Below are 14,182 nucleotides of genomic sequence, written 5' to 3' on the forward strand. Positions count from 1 at the left end.
CTGACGGAGGGAGAAGCCTTCAGCATGTGTGTATGTATACACTCTTACGTTGCAGCTGGTCTCATTTAAAGTAGTTTCCCACGAATTCAGTCTGTTTGGCAGTTCAAAACAGCTCTAAGTCAGAACTCAACCACAGGCTTTTTTAATGGCCCCACTACACATATTCCCAGCCACAGGCAACGGAAACATGACTGTTCCACAATGACCCACAACCCAAACCTGCCAATGAGCTCACAATCCATTCTGCCACTAGAAAGGCTAACTAGGCCAAAGCTCACTATTTGACTGTTACTTTCTAAAGCCTTCTGCAACTTTATTACCTAAACATCATTAATAAAAGTCCTTTCCATCAGAAGGTTTAACACAGCATAAATCAAATAGGAGATGACTGAAAGCCTGACCGATGACAGAACAGATGTTCTGGAATCGGATCTTGGGAAATAGCCACTGTCTGGGAATAAGAAGCCAGTCTACTAGAGACACAGATAATGTCCTTGGCAAGTTCTAAGAAAAGGACTTAAACAAAGATGTTAAAAGATCCTGTTTTACGTAATTCTTAATTCTGCTCAGACTTGCCATTTCAATTTCAAAATAACAAAACAGTAAATGGGAAACACAAGTCCTGTTCTTCCTGGAATCTGAAACAAGACTACAGTTTCCAAGATGGCATGTGAAATTCACAGGATCTCCATTAGTCTAACTGAAAGCCAGAGCCTTCTGGAGGGAGGTGGCTCTCCAGAATGTTCTTTCAGGCATGTTAGCATACACATCCCTGGTACCTACAAGTAACCAATGGCTTTTTAACCGATCAGTTAACTACAGTCTCTGTAGATTAATCCTCCATCCACGACTGCCGTATCAATCCTAAGACTTTAGAATTTCACGTTTTTTTCTCAGAGGCCTTTCTCCAAGTGCACAATCTTCTTAGAAAGCCTGCAAATAAGATCATGTGACTCTGAAGATCTAAGAGTCAAGGTCCTACACCAAACCCCATACTCATTAGGATTCTACACTCAACTTTCTTTCTACTGATACGGGCCGTAGGGTGCTCAACCCTGGTAGCCACAGATACCTTTCTCAGCTCATTTCAAACATGTGAAATTCAAGCATTCGTGACAAGCAGTACACATGAGGAGGGAGGGGACAGGGAAAGAATTTTCAGGGGGAAGTGGAGATGAATATTGTATGCTATTTAAAACTGGGGTGTAGCACACTGCCAGGGATGAAGATGATGGGGGGGGAACAGGGAAAAAGACCTGGGACATCATTAGCCATTGTCTCTAATATGCAAAAATCACGAATTCCAAAGTGCAGCATTATGAATGGAAACATCAAGACAGGTAACAACAGGGTAACAACACAGAGCCTCTGTCTCCAAGCCAGCTACCCTCATCGGGCCAGGAATGACTCCACCACAGTAGTAATAAAGTAGCAAGTGTGGGTGAGTTTGCAATCTGCTGAAAACATATACAAAGCTAAGGTTCTGAAAAGATTATTTACTAACCCACACTCCCCGCTTTTATATGGCTAGTTGAGAAGAGCAGGGGAATGCTCTTAAGTGGATTGAGCTACAGGTTTTAAGTCCCTGCCAGCTTTAATATCCCACAACTATAAATTTTTACTTTGAAAGTTACTCAGGTATACGACACACTTCTATAAAAATAATGTATAAAGTAGCTCCTTATTTCCAAACCCACAATTACCAGCATATGAAACCAACTCTTGTTGATCTTAGCACTGGTTTTATATATCCTTTTAGCTGTTAGGAAAATTGAAACATCTTATTTCTTCATTCAACAGTTGCTGAGTGCCTACTTTGTGCTAGACTCCAAGAATACATATGAATAAAATATGGTCCCTGCACTGTCCATCTAGTGGTGGGATAACAGACAACGGGAAAGAGGGAGCCAAAGCTATAAAAGAGGAAAGCAATACAAGTGGAAGAATGGATATTTTTTTTCTAAGAAAAGAATATCAATTTGGGTTTCTTACCCTGATTCCCAACTCACAAATTGTATTTTCTACCGTGGATTGCTCATGGTGACAAAAGAATTTCAGTATGATTCTTTGGGGTTGGAAACATCTCCCTAACAAATTTAGCTATGCTGTTAGCCTCTATTCTGGAACCTTCAGCTGACAAAGAGAAGTTTTACACCAGCCTCAATGATTCCATCACAGTATCTGGAATAGTATGTCCATTTGATCCTGTATTCAAGCACTGTTGACGATTATTTTGTAACATTTCAGATCTGAGTGTTTGTCTCATTTTGCTGTTTTATTTTATTTTCACTTACCAAGCTAGCTGTTTTTTAAAAAAAATTGATGACTAATGTCTGAGTGGCTGCAGTGAGCAAAGCACCACGGGAAATGTAAAAAGGAACCAGAGTTTGTCCTTGTCCTTAAAGAAGCTTTCCACCCTGAGTCCGGGAGGCAGATATGTAAACAAACCATGAGGTGTGAATCAAGAGGTATGTGGTGAGTGCTGGGAAGGGACAGCAGTGAACTTTGCAGGCGGAGGGCTCCAAGCTGCAATACAGGTATTCATTAAGTGTGTGTGGGAGGGGGGCGTCTTCTATTTTTAAATTCTCTATATACTAGGATTTTTCTTCAAATCTTGTTTATTTTACCCATTTTACTTGTATCCTGCTTCACTCCCACCAGTGAAGTTTGTCCTGTTTACACTGTAGTTTGTTGAGGGTTACAATTCAGTGAAATTCAACATGAACATTTGTCCTTTGAAGCAGCTAAAATGTTCACCTACGTTTGTTTCTCACTGGATGACTAATTGTGACGGTGAGCAAAAGACAACTGATGAAACTCAGATATAATTGTTCATTTTCTAGTACTGCTCTTAACTCATTCTGTTTTCGTCCATCATCACCTGTTTTCTGTATTTACTGTTCCCTTTAAAATGTCTGTGAGATTTTAAGAAACTAAATGGTTGTCGGGGCACCTGGCCGGCTCTAGTTGGAAGAGCATGCGCCTCTTGATCTCAGGGTTGTGAGTTCAAGCCCCTAGTTGGGTTTAGAGATTACTTCAATAAATAAAACTTAAAATAAAATTAAATGGTTGTCTGAAAGTGTTTGGTGCATGACGAGATTTTTTTTTCTTGCAACTTTTACCCATCCATGGCTGTTTGCCTAAACAGACCTGCTGCTTGAGCCAAAATGTTGTTTGCTTGTTCGTTTTTCCAAATTCTGGCAATAACGTTCGATGTATCTTTCACTCACCATACTTCTTTGTAATCTGGCTTCTTGGGTCTCTAGTTTAATTCCTTTTGATTTTGAGAAAATGTACATGTTTGTATCACAGAAGTCTTAAACTACCGGATATCCTTGGGTTATTTAGGAAAATCTTATTTTCAGATTCTTATTCACAATGCCCTTTTCTATTCTCTATTAGTTATTATCATCTCCATTCTGTCTTATATTAGAAGGCAGCTTTTAAGCCAAAATGTTACTTTCTCATCTACAGATGGTTTGATATGCTTTGCTGCAAAGAGAACCTGGTTGTCTTTTGGCTGGTACTCTTTTCCAGCTAAAAATGGGAAACTGAAGACAGAAAGCCACAGAGGAACACAGGGTAGGGAATTTAGATAGACTTTTACAGAATACTTGCATTATTTATTTTTTTCCTAAGAGATCTGAATATTCAGTATACTAGTCATTTTCTGGTTTGAATATAAGTAGACACCACTATTTTGATTTCACAAGAAAAAAAAAAGCTGTGGGATTTAATCCACCAGACGGAAGGGAGAGGAGAAGAAAAGGAAAAGATGAAAAGTAGGGAGGGAGGGAGGAAAAGACAGTAGAGTACAGTTTTTACGTGGGAGGTTAAGTTCAAAAGCTAAGCAAAAGTCACATATAATCCAAATTAACTTTGAAAATCCCTTAACTTTCCTGTAAGACACTGCAAACATGATTTTGTGCATACAACTCTTTACGGTAACTTTCATGTATACTGGCGTCCAGGAGCTACTGAGTTAGATGAGGAAGAACTCGCCGGAGATCCACACATCAATGTCTCTTAAAGTAAGTATTCTGTTTCTGCAATTAAATGCAGGGACTAGACGAAGAATGCTAAACCGTTAGTGCCTTCCAGCAGATTTTGCTCTGTTCTGTTGTACTATTAAGCTTCTTTAACCTTAATGCATATTAATACGTTTATTATTGTTATAGTTAAAGGAACTGTGGCTTTATATCTCAGGTTCTTAATGTAGCGGTATTAAGAGTAACTTGAAAAACAATTTCTTTAAAGAATTCGTAATCTGGTTGCTATGTAATAAAAAAATTAAAAATAATACACATAATAAAAGTCTGACAAAATATGCAGGATTTAAGTAAGTATGGGAGGACACCGCCCCGCCTCCTTGCTCTGTACCCCAGGTTTTCTGGGGACAGTAGCCCGAGAAATGGTCTCTTTGGAGGGTCATGGTGCAAAGCAGAGCTGCAGGCAGCCTTGGGTCAATGTGTTGACCTTAATATCTATTGCTTTCAAGAGCCCCAGAAAAGCCCGTTAGCCCCCAAACATCCCCCTCTACCCCATTCCCTTTCTTCTCACTTCCTAACCCAGTGTGCTGAGCTCCAGGAGAAATTCTCAACCACTGTACTTTTCCAAAACACACATTCCTCTGGGAGAGCTAACAAGGTATGATACGAACAGCAAAATGTGTCGTACATTCACCAGATCCTCCAAGGAAGAAGGGCCCACCGCAGCTCCCACACGAGGGTGAGGGCATGTCGCCCAAGGGAGGGAGTGAAGGACGACAGGGTCCCGGAAGGTATGGGAAACCTTATGCTCCAGCAGCTTAAAACTTAAAGTGAACCAAATAACACTGATGAGTGGTCATTCACTATTCTCCGGAAAGAAGCCTGGGGGCCCTCTAATTCCTAAACAGCCAGAAAGACGTCCAAACATTACCATGAATGTGGGACGGGGAACGTGTGAAAGAACTCTTTTTTTTTTTCTTTATGAATGAACAGGCATGTATCTTATTTGAGAAAACACGTCATTAATTATTTCTTTTCGAACGCTCTGAATTATTCCATCAATGAGACGCTAGCTTCTAGAGATTCAGCGATGTCATCAAAAATCGAGAAATTCAATCAGCAGTCAAGCTAAAAGACAGCAAATTTGGCATGGGAAAGGACTGGGTGGGGATGAGATGCAGAATTTCGAGGATATCTAATACATTCCCAACATGACAGTGATGACTGCTCTCCTTCATCCCCCACCAGATAGGGCTCCAGGGTGACACCTGGGTCCTCTTTGGGATACCCCATCCCCGCTGCAAGTCCCTACCTCCGTGCACCTTGACTGGACGTTTTGGAAGGAAAAGCACCGCCGAGGACAAGAGAACAAGAACTCAGGTTGACAACAACGTGCCGAGGTAAGCCACACAGTCCCGCTTCTGGAGTCTCCACTGCAACTTTATCCTCAGAAACCACGGCCAGGGTGTCGCCACGGGGGACAAACGAGATGAGACAGCCTGCCCCTCCAACACCATCACGCTCAGGAGTATTGAGAGAAAAGGGAAAAAAGTGGTAACACGTGTAACATCCACATTAGGGAATACCAAGTAAGAGCCAATTAGGACGACCATTTGGCACCGCGGGCTCATGCATATGAAACAGGACACACGGCATCAATGAGCAGGAACGCACGGGGTTGGTGGGAACGCTCTAACTGCAGTGCATTAAAGGCTGCGCACCTCCGTCTTTCTAACTCCCATTAGCTCACCCTTGTCTAGATGAAAAGAGCTCAGTGAATCAATTGCTTCTGTTGAACTGTTTATATATTTTCCAAGTCCTGATTAGGCCATTAGTCACCGAGCATATTGCACAGTAAACGAGAGTACCTGCAATTACGCAACTTCCCAAGAACATGCAGAGAGCATTTACAGGGAGACCACGGTGCCAGCAAAATGTGAAAGGGAGATTATTCGTCAGCAGTTTTAAGAACCGTGCACTTAAATGCCAAATGAAATATATGCATGGCAGATAGCAGAAGCTGAGGGGTGGAGGGGCGGCGGCGGGGGGAGAGGAGGAACACTGAAAGCACCAACATTTACTCTTCTGAACATAGTAGAGCCTTGAAAATGAAAGCCACCCTGTATAACAAACAGCTCCCCATAGAACAGGCTTCAATGTCTTCTCTCCTCTCTGACGGTAATGTTGGGAAGAGCCTTGATAAAACATAAGCACCACAGGTAAAGAACACAGACTCTGGACTCCTTCTCGGTCCGCAGCTCGTTCTCCTTCAGAGCCCCCACCACCACCTGTCAGCATCCATATCCGGCCGCAGTGAGCATAGGGTCCAAACGTGAAGACTCTCCCTTCTCTACTGGGCTCTCTGCTCTCATCTATCACATGCACGCTCGATCAGCAAACATTATGTAATCCTCTATTTGAGGATTTCCCATTCAAAATCATAAAGAACATTTCTAGAAGAAAAAGAAGGGAAGATGTGAGCGTGACATTTCATGTCTTTTACCAGGACGCTGAACCCCTTGCGCACACACTGCCTGGGAGAAACCAGTGACAGACATGAGGGAAGTTTTTGTTTTGTTTTGTTTTTTCAGGAAAATTTGCAAGGGGTCAGCTCCTCGAAACCTCCCGGCAGAGAAATGGGAAATCACGGATCATGAGAAATGGGTCAGAGCCTCTCCATTTACTGTACAGTAATAACATAAGCAACTGACCTTCCGAAGAGTGTTTTATGGTATTTTTCATGGCAAGGCTGTCACTCTTGGGTCCGCTAACCCTCACTTTGCTACTTCTATTCATACGCTTTATATGTATTTATTTGTTGAGTTATATATTTTAGCTGAACTTGGAATGACAGTTATTTTTAAGAGGCTGCCAACGTGGGTCCGGAGGAACCTCAGAAACCTGGCTCACAGTGGCTCTGGTATAAGGAACCTCGACAGCCAAAACCAACCAGAAAGCTGATGAGATCCAGGTTTCCAAAACACTAGCGGAAAGGCATCCTTCTCTCTGCTTTCTTCCATAAAGCTTTTGCAAAAAAAAAAAAAAAAAGTTATTTACCAAAGAGGACTCCTTGTGTCACACAACCAACCACTCCTTGAGTGTTCAGAGTGTAAATCTAGAGGTCCGTGTGTCGGGGTCTAGCTGCAAGCAGGGTGCAGCTTTCTTCAGCTGGGTCTGCGACAAGGTGTGAGACAGGTGTGGTGTCCCGGGGACCAGCACCCCTGATGCATCCAACACGGCTGCCTTCTGAATTCGCGGCCCTGAGTTTCTCCACTGACAGCCTTCCAAAACTAATTGAGGCTGTTAGGATAAAGAGGGCAGTTTCTCAGCTTTGATACCTTTAGGGTTATTTCGACTTTCCACCTCTGTTAAGTCCTGCAGGAAATTCTGACAGAAAGCCCTCCCTTACCATTCAAAAGGCCGAGGTGTTCCGAAAAACACTTTCCCACTCCCCATCAGAGAGCTGAAGCCCTGCGTCCTTGTCTTCCAAATTTCGGAGATGACAGTCAAAGGTCTGGGGACGACTTGACCATGCTTATGACAGGCAGACTCCTGGGCTGAGGCTTGGGACAAACAAACCTTTCACATGAGTCCTTAAAAACAAACAGTGCTCTGTTTGAATTTGTGAACCCCATTCTAGTACAAACATGCTTGGCATCTAGTGCCAGACTTTCCTTCCTGGCAAACGGCTCAGCTGCCACCATGGATATTACACTTTAGGTCCCTGCAGTCTTCTCTCTTCCCCTGCGCCTCGTCCCCTTTCCCCTGAGCTATTCTCTGTGCCCAGGCTGCAGGGGTAGAGGCTATGGATCTGGATGCCAGTGAGCTGTCAGAGCCTCTGGCTGGGGCTCGATCATGCCACACTCCTCTCAGCCCCTCCTTGGTCTGGCATGATGACAGATGGCCACTGTGTCCATCGTTTGTCTGTTACTCCGACGCAGAGCACGGGGCCAACATCAACGCAGACCAGCCCATGACTGATCACATGAAGACACAGGGGCATCCAGAGACCCCCCTCAACTCAAGGGACCTTTTTCACTCCTGTCCCCAATGTCTTCGAAGGAGAGATGGTAGAGAGAATAACCTTTCTCAGCTCTCCTCTCTTTGCTTTTGGAAAGATCTTAGACTTATCTGACCGCGGACAAGCAGCAGCCCTTGGAAATGATCAAACCCATACCGCCTCTCCCATTTGAAAGTGTTCTTTCATAGAGGCCCAATTCCTTATTGGGTTGCTTCCTGCTGACTAAGGACGATTTTTTTTCCCTAGGGATTGACTGAAATGTAAGAGTTGGAAATGGTCTTAAAGATCACTTGATTTAATGGTCCCACGAACTGAAAATGCCTACTAGCTACTGTAGCACAAAGTTTCCTGGGCCTCAACCTCCCTCCCCACCCCAAGCTCTCGGCTAACTCGGCAGAGGCCTGGTGGGGGACCCACAGCTGCTCCAAGGGGTTCTGAAGCCACATCTGAAAACCACTGATATAATCCAACTTCCTCGTTCTTCCTAAGGCCCAGAGAATTTAGGTTACTTGCCGAAGGCCACACAATCGTTAATGACGAGCCTGACTTCTGCATAGTTTCTAGTGTCGCCTGACCACTGACATTTAGTATTTAGTAAAACTTCAGTCATTTAGTCTCTGCTAATAAAGATAATGTTTTCTTACGGCTATCCAATTCAATTTCTTTGAATTTATTGCATAGCCTATAAATTTTTGGTCTTACATGCAAGTGTCACCTTTCTTAAATCAGGAGTGTTTTCTAAAAAAAAATTATAGATTCTTCATTAATTCACTTTCATATTCTAGAGGTGACAAAGGCCTCATGGAAAACAAATGAGAAGCACACTGAATGAAATTTTCTGTAGGGGGGCACCTGGGTGGCTCAGTGGGTTAAGCACCTGCCTTCGGCTCAGGTCATGATGCCGGGGTCGTGAGATCGAGCCCCACATTGGGCTCCCTGCTCGGTGGGGAGCCTGCTTCTCCCTCTCCCTCTGCCCCTCCGCACCCCAGCTCATGCTCTCTGGCTCTCTCTGTAAAATAAATAAAATCTTAAAAAAAAAAAAAAAAAAGAAATTTTCTGTAGGAAAACCAAGGAAATTGTCAATGAACGAAATATTTGTTAAACTCTCCAAATAACAGGCACAGACACACACACAAACACACAGCTAGCCTTCCACCTCTAGCTCCAGGAATCACTTACTACCTGGGAAAGGACTTGAACGCTTTCACTGTTCATATCCCGTGAATGTCTAAGTGCGCTATAAATTTTGTTCACTATCATACGCCATTTTGATCACTAGTGTCATTTGTACAATAGCCTACGATATAGACTGATAGTAAAAGAATAAAACTGCATTTTGCTGGGACGCCTGGGTGGCTCAGTCGTTAAGCATCTGCCTTGGGCTCAGGTCATGATCCCAGGGTCCTGGGATCGAGCCCCACATCAGGCTCCCTGCTCCACGGGAAGCCTGCTTCTCCCTCTCCCACTCCCCCTGCTTGTGTTTCTGCTCTCGCTGAGTCTCCCTCTGTCAAATAAATAAAATCTTAATATAAAATAAAATAAAATAAAAATAAATAAATAAAATCTTAAACAAACAAACAAACCCTGCATTTTGCTAAGCTATTGTACCACGAAGGCTTCTTTCTGCCAAAGGACAGTGGCCTTTCCACCCCACCAACCCCCAGCCCTGTTATTCAGAATGAGTGGGTACGGAGCCCTGGGTTTCCCCTTTTCTGGTGAGGAACAACTGAGTGAGTAACCAGGGAGGGCACCAAAGGTAGTTCCCCCACCCACAGACCCTTTTGAAAGAAATGCACAATATTGTTGCTGCACCCACACCACACACAAAAAAACCCCACCACTTTTAAAGTCAACTTATATAAAATCCAGCAGTACTCCCTGTGAGACGTTGAAGAAGAAAATACCACTTTTTGTTCATTGTAAGGTGGATCAAGGGGTTCTATTTAGTTAAAGCAGAGTCTAATTTATAGGACTAACATAAAATGTTTACAGGTGATAAAAGAAAAAAAAAGTTAGAATTTACATCAAAATAAATCAGAAGACAGAGGGACCCGTCATTGTTCAACCTTTAAACTGTTAAAAGCAGAAACATTCTCTAAGTGTTTTTAAGCCCTTAAACAGAGAAATAACAAGGTAAAGATTATCTTCTTTTTCAATAAATTCTTCAAGAGCAGAAAGCATTGACTTTAGCTCTACCTATTTGTTATCTCTGTTCTACATACGAACCTTTTTTTTTAAAGATTTTATTTATTTATTTGTCAGAGAGAGAGAGAGAGGGAGAGCACAAGCAGGGGGAGCAGCAGAGGGAGGGGGAGAAGCAGACTCCCTGCTGAGCAGGGAGCCCGATGCGGGACTTGATCCCAGGACCCTGAGACCATGACCTGAGCCGAAGGCAGACACTTAACTGACTGAGCCACCCAGGCGTCCCCTCTACATATGAACTCTTAAAAATGAATGCTTTCCGGAACAGATACATTCATAAGTAATGGATTATTAATATAATTTTATATAAATTTTAAGTATTTCTGACAATTAAAAGAATATAATAATACAGAATTTCCTTCATTGAAATTTTTTTATCTTTGAAGAATCTTCCATACATGCCTGCAAATCCCCAAAATTGCAAATTAAAAAAAAAAAATACTCAAAATACGTTGACTTTTAGCTTTTTGACACTATGATCCTGCAGGGCATGATGGCACAGGCAATAACATTTTCAGTAATAATTTGTTATCCAGAGTATATATAATCATCCCAAAATATACAACACAGAGTCTACAATTTAAAAACCATTATCAGGGCACCTGGGTGGCTCAGCTGATTACGAGTCCGACTCTTGATCTCAGCTCAGGTCTTAATCTCAGGGTTGTTGAGTTCAAGCCCTGCGTTGGGCTCCATGCTGGGCATGGAGCCTACTTAGAAAAAAATAAATAAAATTAAAAAAAATAAAAACCATATCAGACTCTGAAATATATGATGTATCTTTGTGAACTTCCAACCTTATATTTTTCTGAAGTAGTATGTCTAGGGGCATGAAAAACAGAGGCCATTCATATCTGGTAACACACCATGTTAGTGAATTATCTTGACAGTTCTTGCCCTGATTAAGACCATTAAGAAAGGCATCCATCCAATATTCCAACAGACAGCCAAAGTTTCTGGTTGTATAATTATTCACCTCATAGGGGTCCACCTCAAAGGCATGGGACACACAGGTTTAGGAACATGATGCAGAAGAGAGATGTTTATGTAAAACGGATTACTTGGGACAAGTGGACTTCTCTGAAATTAAGATCCTTGGCCACTAGAACCACTCAATTTTACACTCTAGGCTAGAAACAGAAAAGATTAAATAATATTCATACACGGAGCCAATTTTTCCATCAATTAACAAGGAGGAGACCCCACGAGCATTTTAAGGCAAGATTTTTTTTTAAGTCCTACAAATACAAGTACAGCCTCTCCAGGGTTTTTTTTTTGTTTTTTTTTTTTTTTAAACATTATTTAAAGACGTAAACGAAGTCAACCAAATAAACAACAGATATTTACTGAGAACCTTCTATGTGGCTAAGATTAGGTTTCTAAGTCCCAAGTACTTTCAGGATATTTACAAAATTATTTAACTTTATAAAGTATTTCAATAAATAATGCAGTCTTCCAAAATGTGCACGGGGCTGTAATTCCATCTAGTTTCTACGATGACACTATAAACCTTGGATGGAATTACAATCTTAATGGGAATGCTCAGGGAGTCCATGATGAACTCAGTTTCTAAAATAATAACCACCAAGTCAATGGCATATAATTACAACCAGGAAGCCAAGCTGTCTGCTGGCTCGTATAGAAAAACATTCAGTTGAAAGTACCACTCACCTCACTATGGCAAAATCTATATAATATATCTGAAAAACTTCTTCCTCTCCAGAATGTAAACCTTCTAAACTTTTGGGATGAGAAAATTTCCACTAGGGTCTCCCTGATACATGTGTTTTAGATCAGCGATGACAAGACCTTCTAGATACTATCAGTAAAATCTAAGAATCTCCTAATATCACCTTCAAACACCTAAAAGGTAAACTCCAAAAAGTTCAATATATTAAGAAACAGAGGGGGAAAGAAAGCATGCTCAAGAGCCTTAGGAAATGACTGGCATTTCTTCTAATTCTCTGGGACTAGCCTGACATTTATTAACATAAACAAAACAAAGCAAAACGCCCTGTGTCTGTAAGAGGGGGAAAAAATAAAGATTTATCTAGAGAGATTAAACTCTAGGCTGTAGAAAAATGAACTTAGAAACAGACCCAGAATCTCCCTGGGAAAACAAAAGACAATGACACTATGAATCAGCATTTTTCCTCAAGCAGCCTAGAATAGAAGAAGAAACACACACACACAGGATAACAAACACCATGAGGAATGAAGACAAAGATGCATACAAATTTAAAGGAGATATTTGTATTTAGGACACACATGATTTCCTTGATATGTTCATGTCTTTGCCATATGTAACTTTATTTGTTACTCGTAAAGTCACCAAAACTGTCAATCAGTATTCCCACAGCAACCAGAAGACCCCCCCAAAAAAAATTCTGTGCCAGAAATCCTCACCAAACAACATATAAGGCATGAAGAAACTGTACTTTCATATGCAGCCCCTTCCAACACCATCATCCTTCTATCAGCAACGGTATGTGACAGTCCCTTGAAAAGCCAGTTCACTGAGGGACGTCTTGTGGATTACATGTCACTGGGTTCCTGTATCACTGACTTGAGAACTTTCTAATAACATTAGCTCTTAAATTCATTTTCATGCTCTGGGGATTTATGTATACTGTATCATAGTGGTTACCTGAAGTAAAAAGTATTAAGACAGGAGGCAAAAAAAATTAAAAACTAAAGTGATGAATTTCCATGACAATGAGACATATCCTTTAGTGGCTTTACTTAAAAAGCCTTCTTATTAAAAAGGGATGGGGGCTAACACAATGTCTGTCTCTTGGGAGTCCATCCCTCACTCTAACTTGAGAAATACACGCTTGGTGCCAAGTCAATAAAGAATTCTTGAAACAGCTCTGAAGTCACAGACAGAATAAGTGGAGACAAGGTTCTAAGCTCAGCTCCAGAGGCAAGTTGGTACACGAATACCAAGCCAACAGCTCAAGGCTTCCCTTATCAATGACAGGCAAAACCCCTGACTTTGGCCTCCTCCATAGAACACCAACTAAAGGGGCACCTGAGTGGCTCGATCAGTTAAGTGTCTGCCTTCGGCTCAGGTCATGATCCTAGGGTTCTGGGATCGAGTCCTGCATCGGGCTCCCTGCTCAGTGGAGAGCCTGCTTCTCCCTCCGCCCCTCCCCCTGCTTGTGTGCTCGCTCGCTCTCTCTGTCTCTCAAAAATAAATAAAATCTTTTTTATTTTATTTTTAGATTTTATTCATTTATTTGAACGAGAGAGAGCATGAGTGAGAGAGCAGCAGAGGGAGAGGGAGAAGCAGACTCCCCACTGAGCAGGGAGCCCGATATGGGGCTCGATCCCAGGACCCCGGGATCATGACCCGAGCCGAAGGCAGCCGCCTAACCAACTGAGCCACCCAGGCAACCGAAAATAAATAAAATCTTTAAAAAAAAAAAAAAAAAGAACACCAACTAAATTCAGAAATAGCGAAGTCCTGCTTAACACCGAAGGCTGAATAATTTTTCATAAGTTGTAACATCCTCTTGGCTGGAATCTGGCCAGCCAGACTTAACATAACACGGCAACCCAAAAATATAAGGGTAATGGGGAAAAGAGAATTCCTTATATGTCTGCTTTCCACAAAATATTCCTGGTGACATTCAACCTGCTTCCCTCCTGCCCAGTGACAAACAGGGCTACCTAAAAAGTAATGCCCTTCCAAAACTACCAATAAAACTACTTCATAAAATTTAATTTAGTATCTTGAGATTCCCACTAATGATATCGCCGACAACCACCAGAAGCTGGTTAGACAGCTTTCTCTTTTTCCTAGGTGTTTTACTGAAAGGAAGCATGGGAATAGATGTGCTTAGTGATAAGTGTGTGTGTGTGTGTGTGTGTGTGTGTTGAAACACACTACCTTCCCTATATGCAGAGGGGATTTCCTGCCTGGCATATTTTAGAGCACATGGAGACAATACTTATTCTTTAGGACAGA

At 42.0% G+C, this 14,182-nt stretch overlaps 1 protein-coding gene across 13 annotated transcripts in view; it reads right to left on the reverse strand.

The window, feature by feature from the left end:
* Positions 1-14,182, reverse strand: part of ATXN1 (ataxin 1) — a 391,544-nt gene that overhangs the window by 309,208 nt on the left and 68,154 nt on the right. The window contains exons 1-2 of one of the 13 annotated variants that reach the window (XM_032425014.1): positions 7,047-8,861; positions 5,302-6,442 (exon numbers count right to left, since the gene is read on the reverse strand). The exons of the other annotated variants lie outside the window; for them this stretch is intronic. The gene's annotated coding sequence lies outside the window, so the exon portion shown is untranslated. Of the gene's footprint in view, positions 1-5,301; positions 6,443-7,046; positions 8,862-14,182 lie in introns of those variants that run through there. 13 annotated transcript variants of the gene reach the window in all.

This window comes from Phoca vitulina, unplaced genomic scaffold (genome assembly GCF_004348235.1).
Source record: "Phoca vitulina isolate PV1807 unplaced genomic scaffold, GSC_HSeal_1.0 scaffold31, whole genome shotgun sequence".
NCBI lineage: Eukaryota > Metazoa > Chordata > Mammalia > Carnivora > Phocidae > Phoca > Phoca vitulina.